Source organism: Notamacropus eugenii, chromosome 3, assembly GCF_028372415.1.
Source record: "Notamacropus eugenii isolate mMacEug1 chromosome 3, mMacEug1.pri_v2, whole genome shotgun sequence".
Classification (NCBI taxonomy): domain Eukaryota; kingdom Metazoa; phylum Chordata; class Mammalia; order Diprotodontia; family Macropodidae; genus Notamacropus; species Notamacropus eugenii.
The window spans coordinates 139,548,137-139,569,139 of NC_092874.1; the positions used below are offsets into that span (position 1 = coordinate 139,548,137).

Below are 21,003 nucleotides of genomic sequence, written 5' to 3' on the forward strand. Positions count from 1 at the left end.
TGGTAAGAACATTACATTTGGTCCTAACACTTTGAGTTCCAACTTCTTTAGCTCCCTCCCTCTCCACCCCTTCCCCTTGGAAGACAGGCAATTCAATATAGGCCATATCTGTTTAGTTTTGCAAATAATTTCCATACTAGTTGTGTTGTATAGGACTAACTATATTTCCCTCCATCCTATCCTGTCCCCCATTACTTCTATTTTCTTATGGTCCTTTCCCTCCCCATGAGTGTCGACCTCGTATTACATTCTCCTCCCCTACCCTCCCCTCTATCTTCCCCCCCACCCTGCTTGTGCCCCTGTCCCCCACTCTCCTGTATTATGAGATAGGTTTTCCTATCAAAATGAGTGTGCATTATATTCTTTCCTTTAGTGGAATGTGATGAGAGTAGACCTCATGTTTTTCTCTTGCCTCCCCTCTTTATCCCACCACTAATAAGTCTTTTGCATGCCTCTTTTATGAGAGATAATTTGCCCCATATAACTTCTCCCTTTCTCCTCCTAATATTTCTCTCTCACTGCTTGATTTCATTTTTTTTTTTAAGATATGATCCCATCCTCTTCAATTCACTCTGTGCACTCTGTCTCTATGTATGTGTGCATGTATGCATGTGTGTGTGTGTGTACTCCCACCCAGTACCCAGATACTGAAATGTTTCAAGAGTTACAAATATTGTCTTTCCATGTAGGAATGTAAACAGTTCAACTTTAGTAAGTCCCTTATGACTTCTCTTTGCTGTTCACCTTTTCATGGTTCTCTTCATTCTTGTGTTAGAAAGTCAAATTTTCTTTCTAGCTCTGGTCTTTTCATCAGAAAAATTTGAAAATCCTCTATTTCATTGAAAGACCATTTTTTCTCCTGAAGTATTATATTCAGTTTTGCTGGGTAGGTGATTCTTGGTTTTAGTCCTAGTTCCTTTGACTTCTGGAATATCCTATTCCATTCCCTTTGATCCCTTAATGTAGAGGGAGCTAGATCTTGTGCTATCCTGATTGTATTTCCACAATACTTGAATTGTTTCTTTCTAGCTGTTTGCAATATTTTCTCTTTCACCTGGGAATTCTGGAATTTGGCCACAATGCTCCTAGGAGTTTCTCTTTTTGGATCTCTTTCATGTGGTGTTCTGCGGATTCCTTGAATATTTATTTTGCCCTCTGGTTCTAGAATCTCAGGGCAGTTTTCCTTGATAATTTCATGGAAGATGATGTCTAGGCTCTTCTTTTGATCATGGTTTTCAGGTAGTCCCAGAATTTTTACATTGTCTCTCTTGATTCTATTTTCCAGGTCAGTTGTTTTTCCAATAAGATATTTCACATTATCTTCCATTTTTCGCATCTGCACGGTATGTTCTGTGATATCTGTCTTTCTCATAAAGTCCTTAGAGTCCATCTGTATCATTCCAGTTTTGAAAGATCTATTTTCTTCAGTGAGCTTTTGAATCTCCTTTTCCATTTGGCTAATTCTGCTTTTGAAAGCATTCTTCTCCTCATTGGCCCCTTGCACCTCCCTTGCCAGCTGAGTTAGGCTAGTTCTCAAGGTGCCAATTTCTTCAAGATTTTTTTGGTTCTCCTTTAGCAGGGAGCTGATCTGCTTTTCATGCTTCTCCCTCATTCCTCTCATTTCTCTTCCCAGTCTTTCCTCCACCTCTCTAACTTGATTTTCAAAATTCTTCTTGAGCTCTTCCATGGCCCGAGCCCATTGGGTGGGCTGGGACACAGAATCCTCGATTTCTGTGTCTTTGCCTGATGGCAAGCATTGTTCCTCCCCATCAGAAAGGAAGGGAGGAAGTGTCTTTTCTCCGAGAAAGTACCCTTCATTAGTTTTATCTCTTTTCCCTTTTCTGGGCATTCTCCCCAGCCAGTGACCTGACCTCTGAATGTTCTCCTCACACCCACCTCACCTCCTGGTCCTCCCAGCCAGTGTTTGGGAACTGAGATTCAAATGCTGCTTCCCACCTTAGGATTTTTGGCGGGGGCAGGGCTGCTATTCAGTGTGAGAATTAAGTTCAGGTGGTCAGGGGCAGGGCCGCCTCTCTGGCTCAGTTCCGTCTGGGGGTTTATGCACAGACCTTCCACAATGGATCCAGGCTCCCGCCCGTTTGGGGAGCTCCTGTCTGCAGCCGCCTCTCAGCTTCTATCTCCTGGGGGGGCCCGAGCCATGGGGGCACCCCACTCCCCTCTCGACCCGCCAAAGACACTCTCTCACCTACCCCCATCAGTCACTTGTTGGTGGGGGAGCTTGTGCCGCTGCTGGAGATCCCGTCTCTGGAGCCTTCTCGGATCTGTACCTCTCAGAGCCGCGGCCACCGCCGCAGGTCCGGGCTGGGCTCCGCGTCTGCAGCGCGACGGACCTTTTGCGAGAGGTTTGCAGGTCCCTCTGTGGGTGGAGGGACCCGCGTGGCCGCTGGAGATCCCGACCCCGTAGCCCGCTCGGATCTTTTCCTCATGGTGTCGCTGCCGCGGTAGGGCTGCCCTCTGCTCCCTGTCCCGGCGCCCAATCCACGGCGCGAAGGACCCCCCGCGAGAGGTTTGGAGGTCTCTCCGGAACAGAAATCTCCCTCTCTCCAATATTCCGTGGTCTCTGGGTACAGAATTCGCCCTGGGTTGGTCCCCTCTAGCCGTTTGTGTTTTGTGGGTTCGGAGCTGTGTGTATGTGCGTCTTTCTACTTCGCCATCTTGGCTCCGCCCCCCTGAACTGGTTCTTTTCTTACTAGAAAACATATTGGTTGGTCGGCTGGTTATTGTCCTTCGTTCTCAAAGAGGACCAAAACGAAATTTCAGTGTATCTGACTGTGGTTGATCAGACCAATAGGAGCTCAGAATGCTCTACCACAGTTTGGGCATAGATAGCCTGCGTGAAAACATATAGAAAACTCATGGCGAGGCCAACGTCTTCAGTACTAAAATTGCCTCACAGTCTTGGAGTTGCTGGTCTTTCATGTTGACATTCTATATTCTTATCTCACGGCTGAAAAATTATGATCCAGATAAATGACCTGTCCAAAGTCACATAGAAAAAGGCTGAACTAAGATTTGAAGCCAGGTCTTTGGACAACTACTATATTGTTCTTTACATCATATCACAGTTTCCTTTAGTAAAGACCTAATGACAAGAGGACTGAACTCTAAACCCAATTCTACCAACCAGCTGTGTGATTAGTAAGCTCTTATGGCAACAACTGGGTTGCAGTAAAGCCAAGCAAGAAAAAACATTTCTATAGATGTTAAGCTTTACTAAAATTTGGAAGTGGGAAATTCCAAGTCAAATTTTCAAATAACGTCCCTTTGATGATACTTAATCCATTTAGCTTAGTTCTAAGCTGGTCGTTGCCAAAGGGGTGAAGCTATAGAGGCAAAGATGCTGCCTACTTTTTCCTAAAGGTCACCTAAATCCTGGCTTCCAACTTATAGCTTCTTGGACTTTCAGTGATGGGGAAAATGGTATTCCTACCAAATTTATGAAGAACATAAAGCTGAGAGGAATTGCAATTTTATCAATGGCAGAATCAGAATCCAAAAGGATACTGGTGAGTTGTGATGATGGGCTGAATCTAACAATGTGAAATTTAACAGGGATTAAAGTCTAGTTTCACATGGACACAACAGGGAAACTAGGCTTACGTAACATTTCATGCAGAAGAAAAACAGTATAACTTAGTAGTCTGCAAACTCAACATGAGAAGGCAATGCAAAATGGCAGTCAAAAAAGCTAAGGTGAATATATATAGTCCACATTAACAGAACCATAACGTATGGTGTAAGGAAGGTCCCAATGGGTTTTGCCCTCATGAGCCCCTACCTGAAGTACTGCATAAACTTCTGAGTATAACACATTTTTAGAAGAATGTTAACAGCATGGCAGGGTCTAGCTTGGTGAGAGAACTAAAAACCATGCTATGAGAGGATGAGCTTAAGGAACTCAGATTCACAGAATGTTTAAAACTTAACATTCTTCAAGACCTTAATGATGAATTTAGTCTAGTTCCCTCATTTAACACATGAAGAAGATGACGCCTACTAAAGTTCAACAGTTTATCCTATGTCATGCAGAGACACTGGCAGACAGAGCATCGAAAATCAAGTTTCCTGACTTCAACTTAAGTGATAGTTCCCCTGAAAATGCTCCAACTTCAAGTTAAGTGATAGTTCCCCTGAAAATGCTGGCCTAATGAAGAAACGATTCAGGGGAACATGATAACTATCTTTAGCCATCTGAAGGGCTATCATATAGGACAAAATGAGATTCGGTCTGCTTGTCCCTAAAGGCATAAACTAAGACCAATGAGTGGAAGTTAGAGAGGTATTCATAGGCTAGTTATATGGAAAAAACTTCCCAATAATCACAGATGTGGAAAAGTAGAATTGATTGTCTTGACAGTGAGATATCTATCTGTGGAAGTCATCAAGCAAAAACTGGTAAAACAGATACTGGATTTTAATAGCTGTCATAGTATAAAAAATACATCACAAAGATATATATATATATATATATATATACATATATATATACACAAATATATATCAACAAATGAAAAAAACACATAACTCTGTTAATCATCATTTTGATCACATCCATCAATTATACAAAAGTTTTTTGTTGGGGTTTTTAAAATTTCCATCTTCTCTGAAGTCAATCATTTGCTCTTGAAAACTAATAGGAAGGTATTAGTATTAAACAAATGGGTTTAAAATTCACTGAAACTCCTTTTTAGGAGATTTTCATACAAGTTAGAAAATTCTATTTCCAAGCTTAAGTGTGCAAATAACAGTTTTTATAGGTAACACATCGTTTTTAGCAACTAAGGGAGAAGAGTATTAAATATTCTGAAAAGAGAGAACATCTACCAGTTTCCTGCAGCGGTCAAGAACAATGAAGACTGAGAAAGGGCCATCATATTTGACAATCAAGAGATGAGTTGTATCTTTGAAGAGAACAATTTTAGCTGAGTGAGGAGTGAAGACTAAAGATGAGGTTGATAGAGACTGGGAAGACAGTTCTCTCCATAGACACAGGGAAGAGTGTTTGGCAAAAGATACTGTATTAAGATCAGCAAGGCCTATCTCAGTCCATCTATACCTGTTCATTTTGTGCTACTTACTCTTTTCCACAAATAAACCAAAAACAAAAACAAAAAAATCTTGAAAGTGGGGACAGTGGAGTATGTGGAGGTCTTAACTGCCACTGCAGGTTATAACCATCTGGAAAGAACAAAGCACTCTTTAGTGATGAGTTTAACACATGAGGGGGGTGATAGAGTTGTCAAAAAAAAAAAAGCTCATGACTGGCTACCATGGATGAGATGTGATTTCATCTTCCCATCATCTGACTGGTTTATGGTAACTTCCCTTGGTGTCAAAGCCACAGCCCCAACTTTAGAGACCATTACTTGGAAGAAAAGGAGCTCTAAGTAATTAGTCTTCTCAATATAGTCATTATTCCCTGAGGCAGTGTTTCTTGAAACAATCTTTCTTTTTGTCTATACTTTCTTGAACCAATCTTTCTTTTTGTCTATACTTTCTTGAACCTTCCTCCATCCTTTTTGCCAGGGAAGTTTACAAACCACCCTTTGAGCCCTCTGTTTACCTCATGACACCTTTAATTTACCTCATTATTCTTCTCCATTTCCTATTTATAGTCATCTAAGGCAAGTAGTCAAATCTTTTTATTTTCACCTTCAAAACATCATCATATCCCATTCTCTCCACTCACAGTCATCACCCTAATACAGGATATTGCATCACCTCTTGCCAGAAGTATTGCAATAACTTGCTTCTTGGTCTCACTGCTGTAAGTCTCTCCCTACTCCAGTCCATTTTCCACTTAGCTATCAAAACGATCTTCCTAAATAAAGTGTAGGTTTGACTATGTCACTCCTTTCCTCAATAAACTCCAATGGTCCTCTATTACCTCCAGGATCAAATATACAATCCTGTTTGGTGATTAACTCTCTATACAATCTGGCCCTTTCTACCTTTCCCAGACTGTACACTGTACTCCAATCCAGCTATAGTGACCTACTTAAAGTTCCTAAAGACACTTCTCGAGGCTCTGCGCATTTGGTATGAATATGCCCCATTCCTGGAAAGCTCTCCTTCCTCATCTCCAACTCCAAACTTCCCTCAAAAATGGGTAGATCTCACAGATCTTCAGGAGACTTTTCTCTGTCCTCAGCCCAAGTCTTTCCTCTAAGATTACCTCCCATTTACGTATACGTATCTTAGATGTGCACAGTTATTTCCATATTCTCTCCCTTATTAAAGCAAAAGTTACTTGAGAGCAAGGGCAATGTTTTTGCCTTTTTCTATATTCCCAGTGTTTAGCACAGTGTCTGGCACATAAGCATAGGCCAAGAAACAAATGGCCAATTACAGAATATGTTTTCATTTAATGTACAACCCTCACTACCATGACCAATAGGTTACTCCTCCTCCTCCTGTTACTCCTACTACTCCTACCACTACTACAGCAACTACTCCATCAGAATACAAATGGATAGAAATACCAGAGTTCAAGTCCTGGCTCTCTTACATCCACTACTTTACAACCATATAGGATTGTAATGAGGATCAAACGGGGGAAAGTACTTAAAAATCTTTGTAACTAAAACCCAAATATCATATAAATGTAAGCTTCTTAAGGGCAGAGACATTTTCATCCTTTTTTTTTTTTTACCCTATGCACTTTGCCAAACACTCATAAGCACTTAATAAATGTCTATTGACTACTTCCTTCCCTTGGTCAATAAAATAGGTGATAATTAAGAAGAAAAAAACTGCACAATTCCAAGGTAGCAAAAAGAGGATGGGGGGGGGAGGGTTAGGAAAGATAGACAAGACAACAAGAAGACTAAACAACGGGGAGAAACTAAATATTAATTTTAATGGATCAATATCTAAAAATGTCTCTCACTTTTTTTGTGGAACTTGCATCTCTTTCTACACCAAAACAAAGTTGAGAGGCATGTAAAATTTTGTTTAAAAGAAGTGACAGCTCCAGTTCTAAATTATCTCCCCAAGGAATTATGACACAAATAAGCATTTTTAAAGTAGTTGTCTTTTTAAAAAAACTGATATATGTTCCAAAAGATGAAGAGGTTACAACTACTTTAATAGGAAGTCAGAGTATAATTAAGATGACATGTAATTAATAATTCAAAATAAAAAATTTGACATTCTAAGTACTGAGATTTATTTCTAGAGAGAAGGAATCAACATTCAATAATAAAAAGGAAATAACTTAAAAACAGAAATATCATAAATATATAAAAACATAAATTTATGCAGGCACTAAACTTTTTACTTTTTTATTATTTCATAAATATTTAACAGACAAAAGATGAGTCACTCACATTCTACTTTTTAAGTGGTAACCTATTTGAGTAAAAATCTTATTTCCAATTATGTCAACCAAATTATTAGGTAAAACAAATATGTTAATTTTTAACATATTTGAGTATTTAGATTCTATTCCATTTTTCAATATATACTAAATATACTGAGTTATACTTTTTTTGGAAAAAAATCTTTTAACTGAAGAAATTTCCTAAATTAAGAAAAATACACTTTTTTGGATCAATGTGGCCCAGATATCTGCGACTGAATAATAATGATGTCCTCATAAATAGAGCAATAAAAGTAAATATTTCCTCAGTGCCATTAACACCCATAATACAGAATCTGGCATGATTCCTGCCCACTGAGAATGTAATACTAACAGAAAGACATTCAAAGCACAATTAGGGAACAGAGCAAAGATGGATAGGTCAGTGAAGACCAATAACACAAGGTAATAATATAGTATCTTTTTAATGGACTGTTTCTTCCTTGGATTGTAAAATGATGGTTGTAATAGGTATAGAAAGCCCTTTAAAAAAACAGCAAGGGTATGGCTGCCATAAATATATAAACAGTATTTGAAAGCACATGAGATAGGGAATGAAGAAAGAAAGATAGAGAGAGAGAAAAAAAAGACAAGAAAGAAGGAAGAAAGACAAGAAGGAAGGAAAGAATGAAGAAAGAAAGAGAGATAGGAAGGAAGACAGACAAGAAGGAAGAAAGGAAGGAAGGCAGGAAGGAAAGAAGGAAAAAAGAAAAACAAGAAGGAAGAAAGACAGACAGACAAGAAGGAAGGAAGGAAGAAAGAAAGACAAGAAGGAAGGAAGACAGGAAGGAAGGCAGGAAGGAAGGAAGGAAAAAAGAAAAACAAGAAGGAAGAAAGACAGACAGACAGAAAGACAGACAAGAAGGAAGGAAGGAAGAAAGAAAGACAAGACGGAAGGAAGGAAGGAAGGAAGAAAGAAGAACAAAGAAAGAAAGACGTCCTTCCTTGGAAACAAAGTATTCATAACTGATAAAGAAAGTAATGTTTGTAAAGTCAGTTTGTAAAGTTTGAACAGTTTAGTCATCCCTGTTGGAATTATAACTCAATATCGCATTGTCAAGTGGAATTGAACTTCAGCCCCAGTTAATGCAGAGTTAGCCTCCAGACTACATCAATCAATCAATCAATCAACATTTATTAAACATATGCTGTGTGCCAGGCTCTATGCTAAGTGCTACAGATACAAAAAGAGGCAAAAGGGAGTCCCTGCCCTCAAGAATCTCACAATCTAATGGGATTAGATCTATCTATGAGATTCATGGGAGTAGAAAGGAAGGAGTCTGGGAGTTGGGGTAGAGGTCTGCTTTGAAAAACAAACAGCCAAATATATAAACCTATCACCACACTGAGTTCCATAGTTAAAAACAACCAGGAACAAAAGGCGTAAGATAAGGTTACCGAGGAAAATATTATGGAAAGATGAATTATTTACAACATGTTAAATGAAACACAAAATTGATACAGCAGTATTACTGTTGCTAGTTGGGCTTGCTTCCTTTGCAAAACAATGAACAATGAAAAGAAGGTAGAACTATTCAATTCTTAATTTGATTCTATTTTCTTTGACAAAAAAGAAAATGACCTTTGGAGGAAAGACAGATTTTTTTAAAAAAGTGTTAACAGGAATTAAAACCTAAAGTAAGTGGGGAGATGGGTAACAAAAATTAAGTAGCTCCAACACAAGAGCAGTAGAGATGGACAAGTGTCCTGATTCCACCTCCTCCACTCCCCCCCTCCCCCCAAAAGATAAAAGGTAGTATCTATAAAGTATGGCTAGTAAGAATGACTTTTCTTTTGACAAAATTATAACAGTATTAAAAGAATTATTTGTAATCGTTTAACTAAAGAAACAATTGTCACTAAGAGCCAGCATGACCTCAATGAGGATAACTTATGAGGAACAGTTTATTCTTGTGAACAACAGGTCTGCTAGACAAACAGACCATGAACTTGTCTGTGGGTCAATATACTTGAATGCCATCAAGTCGCTTTGCTAAATTTATTATTCTATTCTCTTCAGCAAAATGCAGTTAGCTGAATTCAGAACAGAATGAATGACCAGACCCAAAAAGTGGTCTTGGAGAGGTAGATACAAACTCAGAAAAAGTCTATACAGTAATGTGGCAAAAGAATCTCTCTGGTTGACCCTGTACTGTACAACATTTTAAACAATGTTTTGGATAAAGACCTGATGGCATTCTTATCCAATCTTCAAATGATATAAAACTAATTGCGATATCTAACATATCAGATGAAAGAAACAAGACTCAAAAATACAGTGAAAGGTTTTACTGTAATATCCTTGGCTTGGGTTTAAAGTATCAACCACACAAGGGCAAAATAGTATGGTGGTGGCTAAATAAAAATTCTTGTTAAAAAGTCCTGGAAGTTTTAGCAGACTCAAAACAAACCAATAGTATGACATGGTAGCCAGAATGTGTGGTGATAGTTTTACGTTATCATCGAAAACAATACATTCAGTACTGATAATATTTTAGAAAGGATCCTATTTGGGACAGGATGAACAAAATTTTTAAGAAAATGAAAACCATGCCATATGAACATTGGTTGAAGGATCTAAGTAATTTCAACCTGCAACAAAGATTTGTCTTCTTTAGTCACTGGAAAATCTGTGAAATAACCCACACAACATTCTACTGGGAAGGGAAATTCCAACAATCAAGTTTATTTCAGAGCATATAATTCCACTAAGGTCTATACCTACGTAATATGCTTTTGAATCCTTTTGTTTACACAAATCTAAGGAAACCTCCAAGCCTGCACATGTGTCAAGTCAAATTGCCTGTCTCCAATCTTGTCACTTAGTCACTCCAATAATCCTATTAAACTATGTGAGTCCTTCCTCAATTCTATTTTTATGAATTGGGAAGTTTTTCATGAATTAGGAAATCCATGTCTATGGAAACCAGATCAATTCTTTGTCTAAACTGGGATTTATGGATTACTTCCCAAAAGTATGTGTATTGGGGATAGAGGTGGCTAATGTTATAGTTTTAAATTCTGACAAACTAGAGAAGGAAAGGAGGCTCAATCGCAAATATCTTCCACATAAATTCACCAAGCAGAACTTTATTTACTTTAACAAATAAACAGCCATTGGGAGAATGAAGGATAATCCACACCTGAGAGTGAATTACTACACCCTGTTAGTGCCCTTAACACTTAAATGCTGCACTGAATTCAGAAAAGAGAAATTTTAAAGGAAAAGAAGAAAAGCAAACATTTGTGAAGGGGAAGGTCTACAGGAGTATCAAGGGAGTACTACGGTCATGTAAAAAACATTGTGCCTGAGGAGGCAAAAGGAAAGAGGGAAAGAGTTGGCCTAAAGGTTCTGAAATGGAGATGACAAATTTTGTCATTTCATTTCAAGGCTTTAAATATACAGCCTCCTGGCATTAACTGATCAGAACTAGTATGGCAGGTCACAAATCTGAATTTTTCCCAGTCTTCCACCTGTGGGAAAAACGCTGTGAAAAAGTGGAAGAAATAGTAACAGCATAGCAAAGTCCAGTAGTATTATTTCCTTAATTCAAGAACCTTTAAGAGCTCAACCCTCAAAATGGTTTTCTATAATTCACAAACTCGGGGTACTTAGCACATAGTTAGAAGATCTGGGTTTGAATACTGGTCCTCCTACTTAGTAACTGAATGACATTGAATAAAGCCCATCCCTTCCTCTCTAGGGGCTCAGTTTATTCATCTGTAAGAGAATTACGTTAAACTGGACAGTAATTGAGATCCTTCACTGCTTTGATTGTGTTCAACTAGAGAGGAGGAAGGGGGTTAGGGAGGAGCATAATATGGAAGGAAATAAACAATAACAAAAAAGGTGAAAGAGCACCAGAGAATCTCCATTTAAAATCTTGCCTGCTCTTCCTCCTTCTCTCAGGAAACAAGTTATTATCTGTCATTCTGACACCGAAATCTTCATTATATATCTCTCCAATACTATTGCCTAAAATGCCTTTAATAAGATATTCATTTGGTCAAATAACTTCCAAAGACGGTTGGAAAAAAAGAGGGGAAATGATATCTCTAAGTCAACCATACCTTAGTAATAGTTGTTATAAAACAAACAAAAAAAAAAGGAAAATAATTAGTCATCCATCCTAAGAGAATGGAAGTTTTGATTCAACCACTTAGCCAAATCTATTTAAGAATAGAGTACTGGGCAATTTAAGTCCTGGGTAAGGAAAAGGGAATTCCAAAATCCTTTGACTAAATATGTCTATCATCCTGGAGAAGAGCTGGATAATTTTCCTGGATGATGGATCAAGGGACCATCAAAAGAGATAGCAGGGCACTTCTTTCATTTGTTCCGTCCATCAAGAATGGAATGATCTCTTCCCTACAATTCTATATAAAGTCAACACTGATTAGACTAATTTACAAGATTTACAATTTATACTTAATTACAATAAAGGGCAACAGTAATTATATGTATCATTGGATGTGTCAAATTAGCTTTGCACCAAGTTTTATTTGGTGACAATACTAAAATGTTTATGCACTCAACTTTTCTAGTTTGCTGCTCACAGAGTATAACTATCCATTCATAGATGGGGGGGTGTTGTTTTCTAAGTTAGAACACTGATTTGGAAAGAAGAACATCCTTACTCTGATGAGCTAGTTAGGTGATAATCCCTGGATGAAATGGAATTTTAAGTAAGCATTGGAAGCTAAGAGGAGGTAACTTGCCCAAGGTGAAATCAAGTTTTGGTCCACCCACTCCCCCCCAAAAAAGACATGTAATGAAAAAACGGAGAGAAAAAAAACCCCAACAAGCCAACTACTCATCACTATGGATGATAAAGGAGGCAGTATAGACTCATTAATGGATGGCCTTTAAATCAAGAATTTTTTACTAACATTAATGAAAAATCAGTGGGGGCACTGAATTAGGACACAGGGGAAGGGATTTGGAGCTATGTTTTCATTACAGTGGAGACCTATACCAATTGAGTAAATTCCTGGACCAACATAAGTTCCTACTTTCTAGACAACCTAAACTAGTTGACAGTTGTCTCCACTGAGATGCTAAGTGACTTGTCCAAGGTCACACAGCCAATGTGTCTTCCAGCTGCAAGACTTGAACATACAACTCTGCCAGGAAGCTTACTTCATAACAGGCCATGATCATACAGAAAAATAAAATCTAGTTAAAGTGTGGGACAAAGAGGTTATTTGGAAATATATTTTGAAGAGCATAAAGAAGCTAAAAGGTTGAGAGGAAAGAACTGTTAAAAAAGAAAAAAAATTAAAACATTCAGATAGGATAAAAAAACTAGATGTGGAAATAATAAGGAATAGGATTAGGAAGAGGATTCTTAGGGACATTACTTTCAAGCATCTGTTACTTTGTCGGTGTGGATAACTCCTTCCACTGACATAAAATGTTAGAGTGGACAGTTTTCATGGGTTCCTGGAAAAATTTGCCACCCTGCAGTTAACTTGAAGATGAACCTTTGACTTTGGCTGGGCTGATCCTGACATACACCTGATAGAGAACTCATCATCTGGCCTATACTCAAAGTCTTTTGAGCTACGTTGGTCCTAGAAGAATCTATGCATTGCTGACAAATCCTTCAGAAACACAGGGTCATTTTCAAGTCACAAGAAATCAAGAGGTTAGGACTTCAGTGAACAGTTAGAGATCATATGAAAAGAAAAAAAAAACCTGAAATGTTTTTTGTGAGTTTGAATATTCAAATTAAAAAGTTCTTTCCCCAGACATCCACTATTGGAAAGCTGAAAATATATTTCTTCAGATATAAGTACCACTGATTTTTCTCCTACTCGTAAGTCTTTGATTTCTTCTTAAGAGTTGAAAACAACTGTACAGCAAAAAATGTAATTTTTGAGTTTGAAATCTTCCTAAACTGATAAAAATAGGCCATTAAAGATAGTACAAAAAGATAAAAATGACTGAGAAAAGAAATAAAAAACAATGGATTATCAATAAAGTCTAAATTACATCATGGAGCATCATTTTAAGGCATTCAAATAAAAATTCCAAAAATAATAAAAAGTTTTAACAAAATTTTGATGGACTATTCTCTCTTAACTGAGACTTCAGCTTAGAAAAGTTCTAAAACAAAAATATTTAAAAAATCTTAGAATCCTATTCAGAAATCTAAAATATTTCTTTAAGACAAATTGGGAGAAAATGAAGACTGTTAATAACTTCATAATGTTGAAAGCTTTGAAATTCTATGGTATTCATTTCTTTAACAGCAACATACTTTTCTAACATATAAATTTCATTGTCATGCTAATGAAAATAAATGTACAATCCCAAATTCAAGCAATGTCAAAATGGGAACATGCTCATATTCCTCAAAGTACTAAGAAACTATGATTTATATCAACAATGCCAGTTGTACAGGTGGGGGAAGACCGAATTTAAACAGAAGTCATCAACAGATGAAAATAAGAAAACATGCAGTATATAATTTCATAAATGATCCTGGACTGAGTACTGTTTAGTACCCTTTCTCTTTGCAAGAAAAATGGAAACTTAAGACCCCTTCATTAGAGAAAAGGAATGACCTACCCAAGAGTCAATTAGCAACACTGTTCACACCAGAACCCAGGTCTCCTGACTGCTACTTCAGTGTACTTTCCATCATACTACATTCCTTTTAATATTCTACAAAAGAGAAGAATGCACTTTCTCACTAAGGCAGGAAGTCTAGCTTTCAAAATAACTATTATAAATAGTAAATGTTAACAAGTCTATTAATTTAGAGTGTATAAACAGACTCCACAATTTCAAAATGAGTCAGGACTAAGATTCATAGCTGACCATCCACTACATAAGAGGAAGGGGGAAAGGTGACACAGGCATAGTACTTTTTACATGACAGTGTTACTAATAAGTTTTTCTCCTTTATGATATCTGTATTTTCTGTATCAACTATTTTGGCATTGAATCCTATGTGATTTTTCACTTACATAACTATTTGATTTCAATTTCTTATCTCCCCAAATAGACAGTAAGTTCCCAGAGAACAAGATTGTGTTTGTGTTTGCATCCCCCTCCCATGTTTGGTAGAATGCTATGTATAAAGTGGTCAAATATTTATGGAATGAACAAGTGAATAAATTGACCAGACAGAAAATTTCTGGACAGTACGTTCACTTTTATTGACTTACATTGTAAAACTGGAGTTACAGTCTCCTCAAAATAAGTAAGCCCACTATTTGATAAAATGACACTTTAAAATGCAGCAAGTATTTTAAATATCAAATACTGTTATAAAATTATTTTTGCATGCTAAATTATCCAAATGTCTTTATATATAAATATAAAGTAGTTAAACATATTTTTATGTTTGTAACAAAAGTTAAAAAGATCTCAAGAAAAAAACTGACAATACACTAAGCTGAAGAATCACTCAACTTCTTTGAAGACTGCTCCACAATATTATCTTAAAAATAAATGTTCAGATCCATATCCTTAAACTGTGTGGAAGTTGCACATTTTAAGAAAGATAGGTTGATCTGGGCAGATCAGCAGAAGACAGTAAAAACACAGTAGAAGCAATGAATCAAAAGGCAGGCATAAATTAATAAACTGAAGAATATATTTTTTGGAACATGAAGATAACTGGGAAATCTCTAATAGGATTTTTCATAAAATGCAACTTCTAGGGCCATAAGTTCTGTGATAATGAATTTCTGCACGTTTCTGCTCACCTATGCTAAAGGAAGAGAGTTTGTAAGAACTGTAAAATTGCTTTTTCATTACCATTTCATCCAACATTGTCTAACACTTTTGCAAAAGTCCAATCTGAGGTCCTGAAACAGAGAAGAAAGACTCTGTTGGAAGTTCCATAAAACAACAACGAAAATTATTTCAACCCTATGAAAACAGAAAGAAACTGAAGTCGTGTTACCTGGGGAAGAAAAGGATATAAGAAGAGATACTACAACAATCCAAGCGTATTAAGAAATGCAGAAATAGACAAGAAGTTGCTTTCTTTCCACTAAAAATGGAAGAAAAATAAAAGCACAGGAAATTTAGGGAAGGAATTAGGAAGTCTATGAATTGTGAGAGAGACAACAGAGTGTTTTCAAAGACATTTAAGACAGTTTGCCTTCCCAAAAGATCTCTAAGTATATAATCATCTTTCTGCAATGAGTTTGGTGAAGTTTCATTTGAACACTATGGACTCGTTAGATATATGTATAAGACTAGGTTATGGTTAAAGCCTCTTCTTAGTTTATGATCTGATAATTACATGATTCAATCTAAATTAAAGGAATGTTATTTTTTTCCAAACAAGGAATAGTGAATTAACTATCAATATAGGATTAAACAGTTAATATTTTTTACATGACTAGCACTACTAGCTATCACCAAATTGAGAAAATAATCAAGTAGATGCTGAGAATATCGAAAATTAGTATTCAGTTTTTGCAATAGAACTGGTATCATTTAAAAATTTAACTCTGATTTGCAATTCTCTCTATTAGCAATCACACACTGAATACTTCTTAGTAACCTATGTCCTAATTCACTTCTCCTTCATACAAGTAAATGACATCTTCATTATTTCATTTTGAGAAGCAGAAAACCCATGGAGACTTCCATCACTCAGTTTTCTACCAGAAGTAGAACATAATTGTTCTAACATAAGCCTGTCAACACAGAAAACATGCAAGGATGATATAGCCCTAAACATAAATCCTTTAAGATCACATGTAATTGTCTTTTAGCATAATTAAAATTTTGCACCCTACTCATCTTCTCGGAGGAAAAAAAAATAACTGAACACACCGTAAAGATGTCTTGCTACATTCATTATATTGCCATGGTTATTTCATGTTTCTCAATACAACAAAACAAGGTATTTTCTAGTATGAAACAATGTCTATTTTCACATATTTAAATGTGCTTCTTATGAGGAATAATTCTGATTAGGCTACATTACACATAATTGTCTGTGTAAAAAAAAAAAATTTTCCTTCATATAAAAGGAATGAAACCTTACAGTGGAAAAGATCTGGATACACTAGCTCTAATAGTGCAACAGTATTCACAATTTTTTTACTTTATAAAGGATTTGTATTATGTGTAGACTAGATCCTCAGTCAACAATTCTTTTTCCTTTATTTCATGTGTCTAGAAGGAAAAAAAAACATGCACACAATACAAATTCCCCTTTACCTCCTAATCCCTCAGAATATCAGTGTAAGAAAGCAAAACTCATGTACTAACAACAGTTTTGCACAGGGACACAACTAAACATAATGTAACTAAAGGCCTCCCCAGCATGCACTTCAGGTTATGCAGTCTAAAAACGATGTTCAGTTCCAGCTTGCGTATCACCTTAGAAGGCAAAATATAACAGAATCAATTTTAAACAGCCTACAATGGTTATTTACATCCTTTTCTTTTCCTGATCTATCACTAGATTTTCTTAAATTTAGTTTTGATTACAAACTAATGTATTCTATTATATATTCTATTAACATTTTAATAACATAGACATAAAAATGTCATTGCATTTAGGTAGTGGATTTTTTTTTTCATTATCCACCTAAAAAGTCTGTTACCACAGTGCCTAAAAGTATACTTTTGGAATAACTTCTTTTAAAAAAACTGAATATCCTCCCCTTTTCCACTTACCTTCCAGAAGGATGTGTTCAGGTTTTTGTTTCCTTTTTAAGATTTAGTGACCTCAATGTAATCTAAAATATGAGGCATTCCTTTTGCTCAACTTTAAGTAACAATAGTTCGATACTCATTCCTTTAAGGACCTAATATGAAACTGGAAGCACTGGTATCATTTGTTTAAAAAAAAAAATCTAAATTCTAAAAATCCAAATTACATCTTCTTAGACAGGGCACATAGCTTATTCTTCTAGACAGTAGTACAGTCAATTGTGGTACATAATACTACCCTAGAAGTCTGTGATATGATTTGTTTAGCAATGTTATACAAATATTGAGTTTTTTAAATTCCAAAGTTGCCACAATGAGAAAAAACAGCTTTTCCAAAACTCTTGGTGACAGTAATGATAAACAGTATTTTTGATAAAATAGAAGACCTTAGCTTTAGTGGATGCTATAGTGCCAAACTTCAAGGGCAAAGTATCTCCAAACTAATCTTTTTTTGTCTTAATTTTGACAAATACCACAGATACACTATTATACACACCTCTTCTAGTTTCTACTCTTTAATCAAATTAATAGATCTTACAAGAGCATGCCAAAAAAAAAAAAAAAGTATGCCTTCCAGGCAAACTTTTGCTTTCAAAAAGTAAAGCTCTCTGAATACTTCCAGCTGGAAAACTTCCACTTCGACCACTTAACATGCTCATACTCATTTTCTACCTCCTGTTGACCTGCTGTTTCTGCCTTCATCTTGTAGAAAGAGTAAGAGTATTTTGTATCTCTTTTCACCAAAAAAGTATCCCACTGTGAAAAAAAAAAATCTGATTTCCACTGCAACTATATATTTAGACAAACACCACCCTCACCCACTCTCATATATGTGTCCTAATTCCACTATACCTCAACTCCTTTCATTCTCTCTATTCCTCTCAAAAGAATTCCATTAGGAAATGTCAGGAAAGGTCAAAAAGGACCTCATTTTTTTTTGATTGGCTTACCACCTGTTAGGAAACAAGTATTTTTTTAAGTGTAATCCTTCAGAAACTGATTGAAACTCAACATGTGGAGAGACTGTTAAAAAAATATTGTAGAGAACAGCTGCCCATTAATTGTTTAAAATCTGTTGAGAGAATGCTTAGTTCCTAGATTGTGTTGTATTCTATATTTTCCCTAGCTATGACTAATGTCTACAACTGTTGAATCATCTCTAGACTTGATTCTGCTTATAGAAAACCTCCAACTTTACAATTTTACTATCGGTTTCAGTCAGGAAACACCAAATATTTCAGAGTTTCACAACGTACATATTTTCAATAACCCTCCCTCCCCCCACCAGAGTGCCTCCAACTTCTGAATTTCAAGTAAATGTCAACACAGCTACCCTCAACAGTACTTAACTGTCCTCAGAAACTCCCCAGGTCTCACATACCACTTATCAGTGTACTGTTTGGGGCATTTGGATCTAAGTTAGCATTCTCCATTAGTGCGCTGAGAGGACAGCTGTGGCAGAGGCTGAATACCTGCTAGAACTCAGCGGTGCAGTAACCTCCCCTGGCCAGTGAGAGTGGGTGGCGAAGGCCATCATTTGCACGTGCATCAGGCGAGATGCGAAAGGGACTAAGGGTACAAAAGTACCAACCGCAAGATGTATGCCACAACTTAATTCTCTGCCCTCTCTTCCCTATCCACGGTCGTCCAAAAACAAACACACATGAAGGGGGTTTCGCTTCTCTCTCAGATGACCTAGTAAAAGAACCGAGGGGGGGAATTTATTTAGCAACACTACCCCAACCCCCATGTCAACATGGAATTAAACTGAGAAATTTCCAAAGAGGAAAAAAGAAGAAAAACAGTGGGAGGGAGAAAGTGGGCCGTTAGGAAAAGGTGAAGAATGTTAAGAGCCAATCGTTATGAAATGCTGTTATCCCAAAGCTTCCTGGTTTGGGAGGATAATTTCTTTATTCAACTTAACAAGGTTTCCTGAGATAGGAAAAAATGTCCTTCCCTCTCCTATGCGTTTTCTTTTTAAATTTCTAAAGTACTTTTAAATAAAAGCTGAAGTTTTCGTAACTTATAATGAGAAGCATGTACTTTGTGCAGTTTAGTAAATAAGGGTCTACAAATGGATAAATCCATAAAGCGTGTGCTTCTAAACACCAGATGTTTGTTAGTTTGGTTTTTCAGGAGGGGGAGGGGGAAGAAGAGAGACATGAGGAATAGGAAGAGAGAAGCAACAAACAATATTCAAACCCCCTTCCCCTCCCCAAACCCTGGTAAACACCCACATCTGGTGTTTCGACACATACTTTCCTCAAACAGTCTCTCCGGGCAAGGCAACATTTTGCATACTTAGAGCTAAAATTCATGCTACAAAAAAAGCCAACGGCAACGACTCCCCCCCACCCCGTCCTCAAATCACAAATAAAAATTTAAAAAAGACAACAAGTGGTGATGTGGAGGCGGGCAGGAACGCGAACCAGATGCCAAGCCGAAATCTGACACATGTCACATTCGCACCGCGGCGCGGAGAGCAGCCGCTGGGGTGAAACTTTCCTGCTGCAACAGTAGCAAGAGAGGATGAAAGTCAAGTCCAGCCTGGAGTCTGGGGCTGGAGGGGGGCGGGGGATGCAGGGAGGGCTGGAAGAGGTGGGGGGTTAAGGAAAGGTGGAGGAGAGGAGAGGGGAGGGGAGAGGGTTAAGAAAAAGTGAAGGAGAAGAAACTTACCAAGGAGAGCGAGACGCGGAGCGGGGCGCCCAGAGATGACCCCCGAAGAGGAGAGGCGCTGCCCAGAGCCCCAGCCCACGCAACCGTGCACACAAAGTCTTTGCAGCTGCCGCCTGGACTGGGGGGTAGGGGGAGAGTGTATTTGCGTGCGTGAGTGTGTGTGTAGTGTGTGTATGTGTGGTGTGCGCGCGCGCGGCGGAGAGGGGACGGCGGCGGGAGCCCCTGGGGGGGTCGGGCTGAACTACCAGCGGCGGACGCAGCCGCGGCATAAATAACCGGGACTGTTCGTCCGCTGGCGGCGCTGGGCAGCGCCGGAGCTCCGAGGCGGCGGCGGCGGCGGCTCCACGCGCCGGCGTGTCTCGCGCTTTCTCGGAGGCTCGCGCTGTCTCGCGCTGTCTCTCCTCTCTCCCCAAGCCGTGTCTGTGTGTATGTGTGCGGAGTGTGTGTGTGTGTATGTGTGTGTATGTGCGCGCGCGCACAGGAGAGCGTGTGTGTGTGTGTGTGTTATTGGCAGTGCGAAATGTACACACACCACTCGCTACAACCTCTTCTTGCCAGAGGTTGGGGGGTGGCGGGGAATTTGGGGGGCAGTCGTCAATGGATTCTTCCCCAGGGTTACCAGAGGCTGCTGGGTGGGGATTGTTTATTATGGTTTATTACCCGCCCCCCCCCAAAAAAATGGAAGGGAGAGAACATCCCCCACTCCACCTCCATAAAAAGTGTTTTGGGACTAGATTCTCTTCCCTTCCCTCTCCACCTCTTTCCTAGTTCTAAGGAGGGGGAAAACGCGGAGCAGGATATTGTTATGATTTTCTGTAAAGCGTCCTAGCTGACGTCAAGTCCACCTGCTATGTAAACAAATAGTTGGGAGAAGTTGTTTGTTCTTCTCCGGATCTTTCTTCTACACGCCTCCCCACCTTCCTCCCCCCCACTTCCCCACGGCCACTCCTCCCCCCGCCCCCCACACCCCCCCTCGCCTGCGCGCCTCCTTCGCCAAGTCCTCCTGCTCCACTTAGACCTGGAGTGTAGGTTTGGGGTTAGGGCTTGGGAGTGGGGGGTGGGGCATTAAGAGTGGGGGTGTGGGAGGAGGAAGAACAAAACCTTATGCTGTATTGGCAATGCCGAGTGGTGTCTGCAGCTTCTTGGCAATCCTCGAAGTACAGTCCTATGCAGACAGAATTGCTGGCAAATGAAACAGGGGATTCCATGTGAAGTGCAAAAAGCCTTGAAGGGATCCAAAGCCATCAGTAGAAAG

The 21,003-nt window shown here is 38.4% G+C and overlaps 1 protein-coding gene across 2 annotated transcripts in view; it reads right to left on the minus strand.

Annotated features, from left to right (window-relative positions):
• FOXP2 (forkhead box P2) overlaps positions 1–20,653 on the minus strand; it is a 681,601-nt gene extending 660,948 nt beyond the window's left edge. For both annotated transcript variants that reach the window (XM_072652988.1, XM_072652985.1), the window contains exon 1: positions 19,749–20,653. The gene's annotated coding sequence lies outside the window, so the exon portion shown is untranslated. The remainder of the gene's footprint in view (positions 1–19,748) is intronic.
• Between the last annotated feature and the right edge of the window lie 350 nt (positions 20,654–21,003).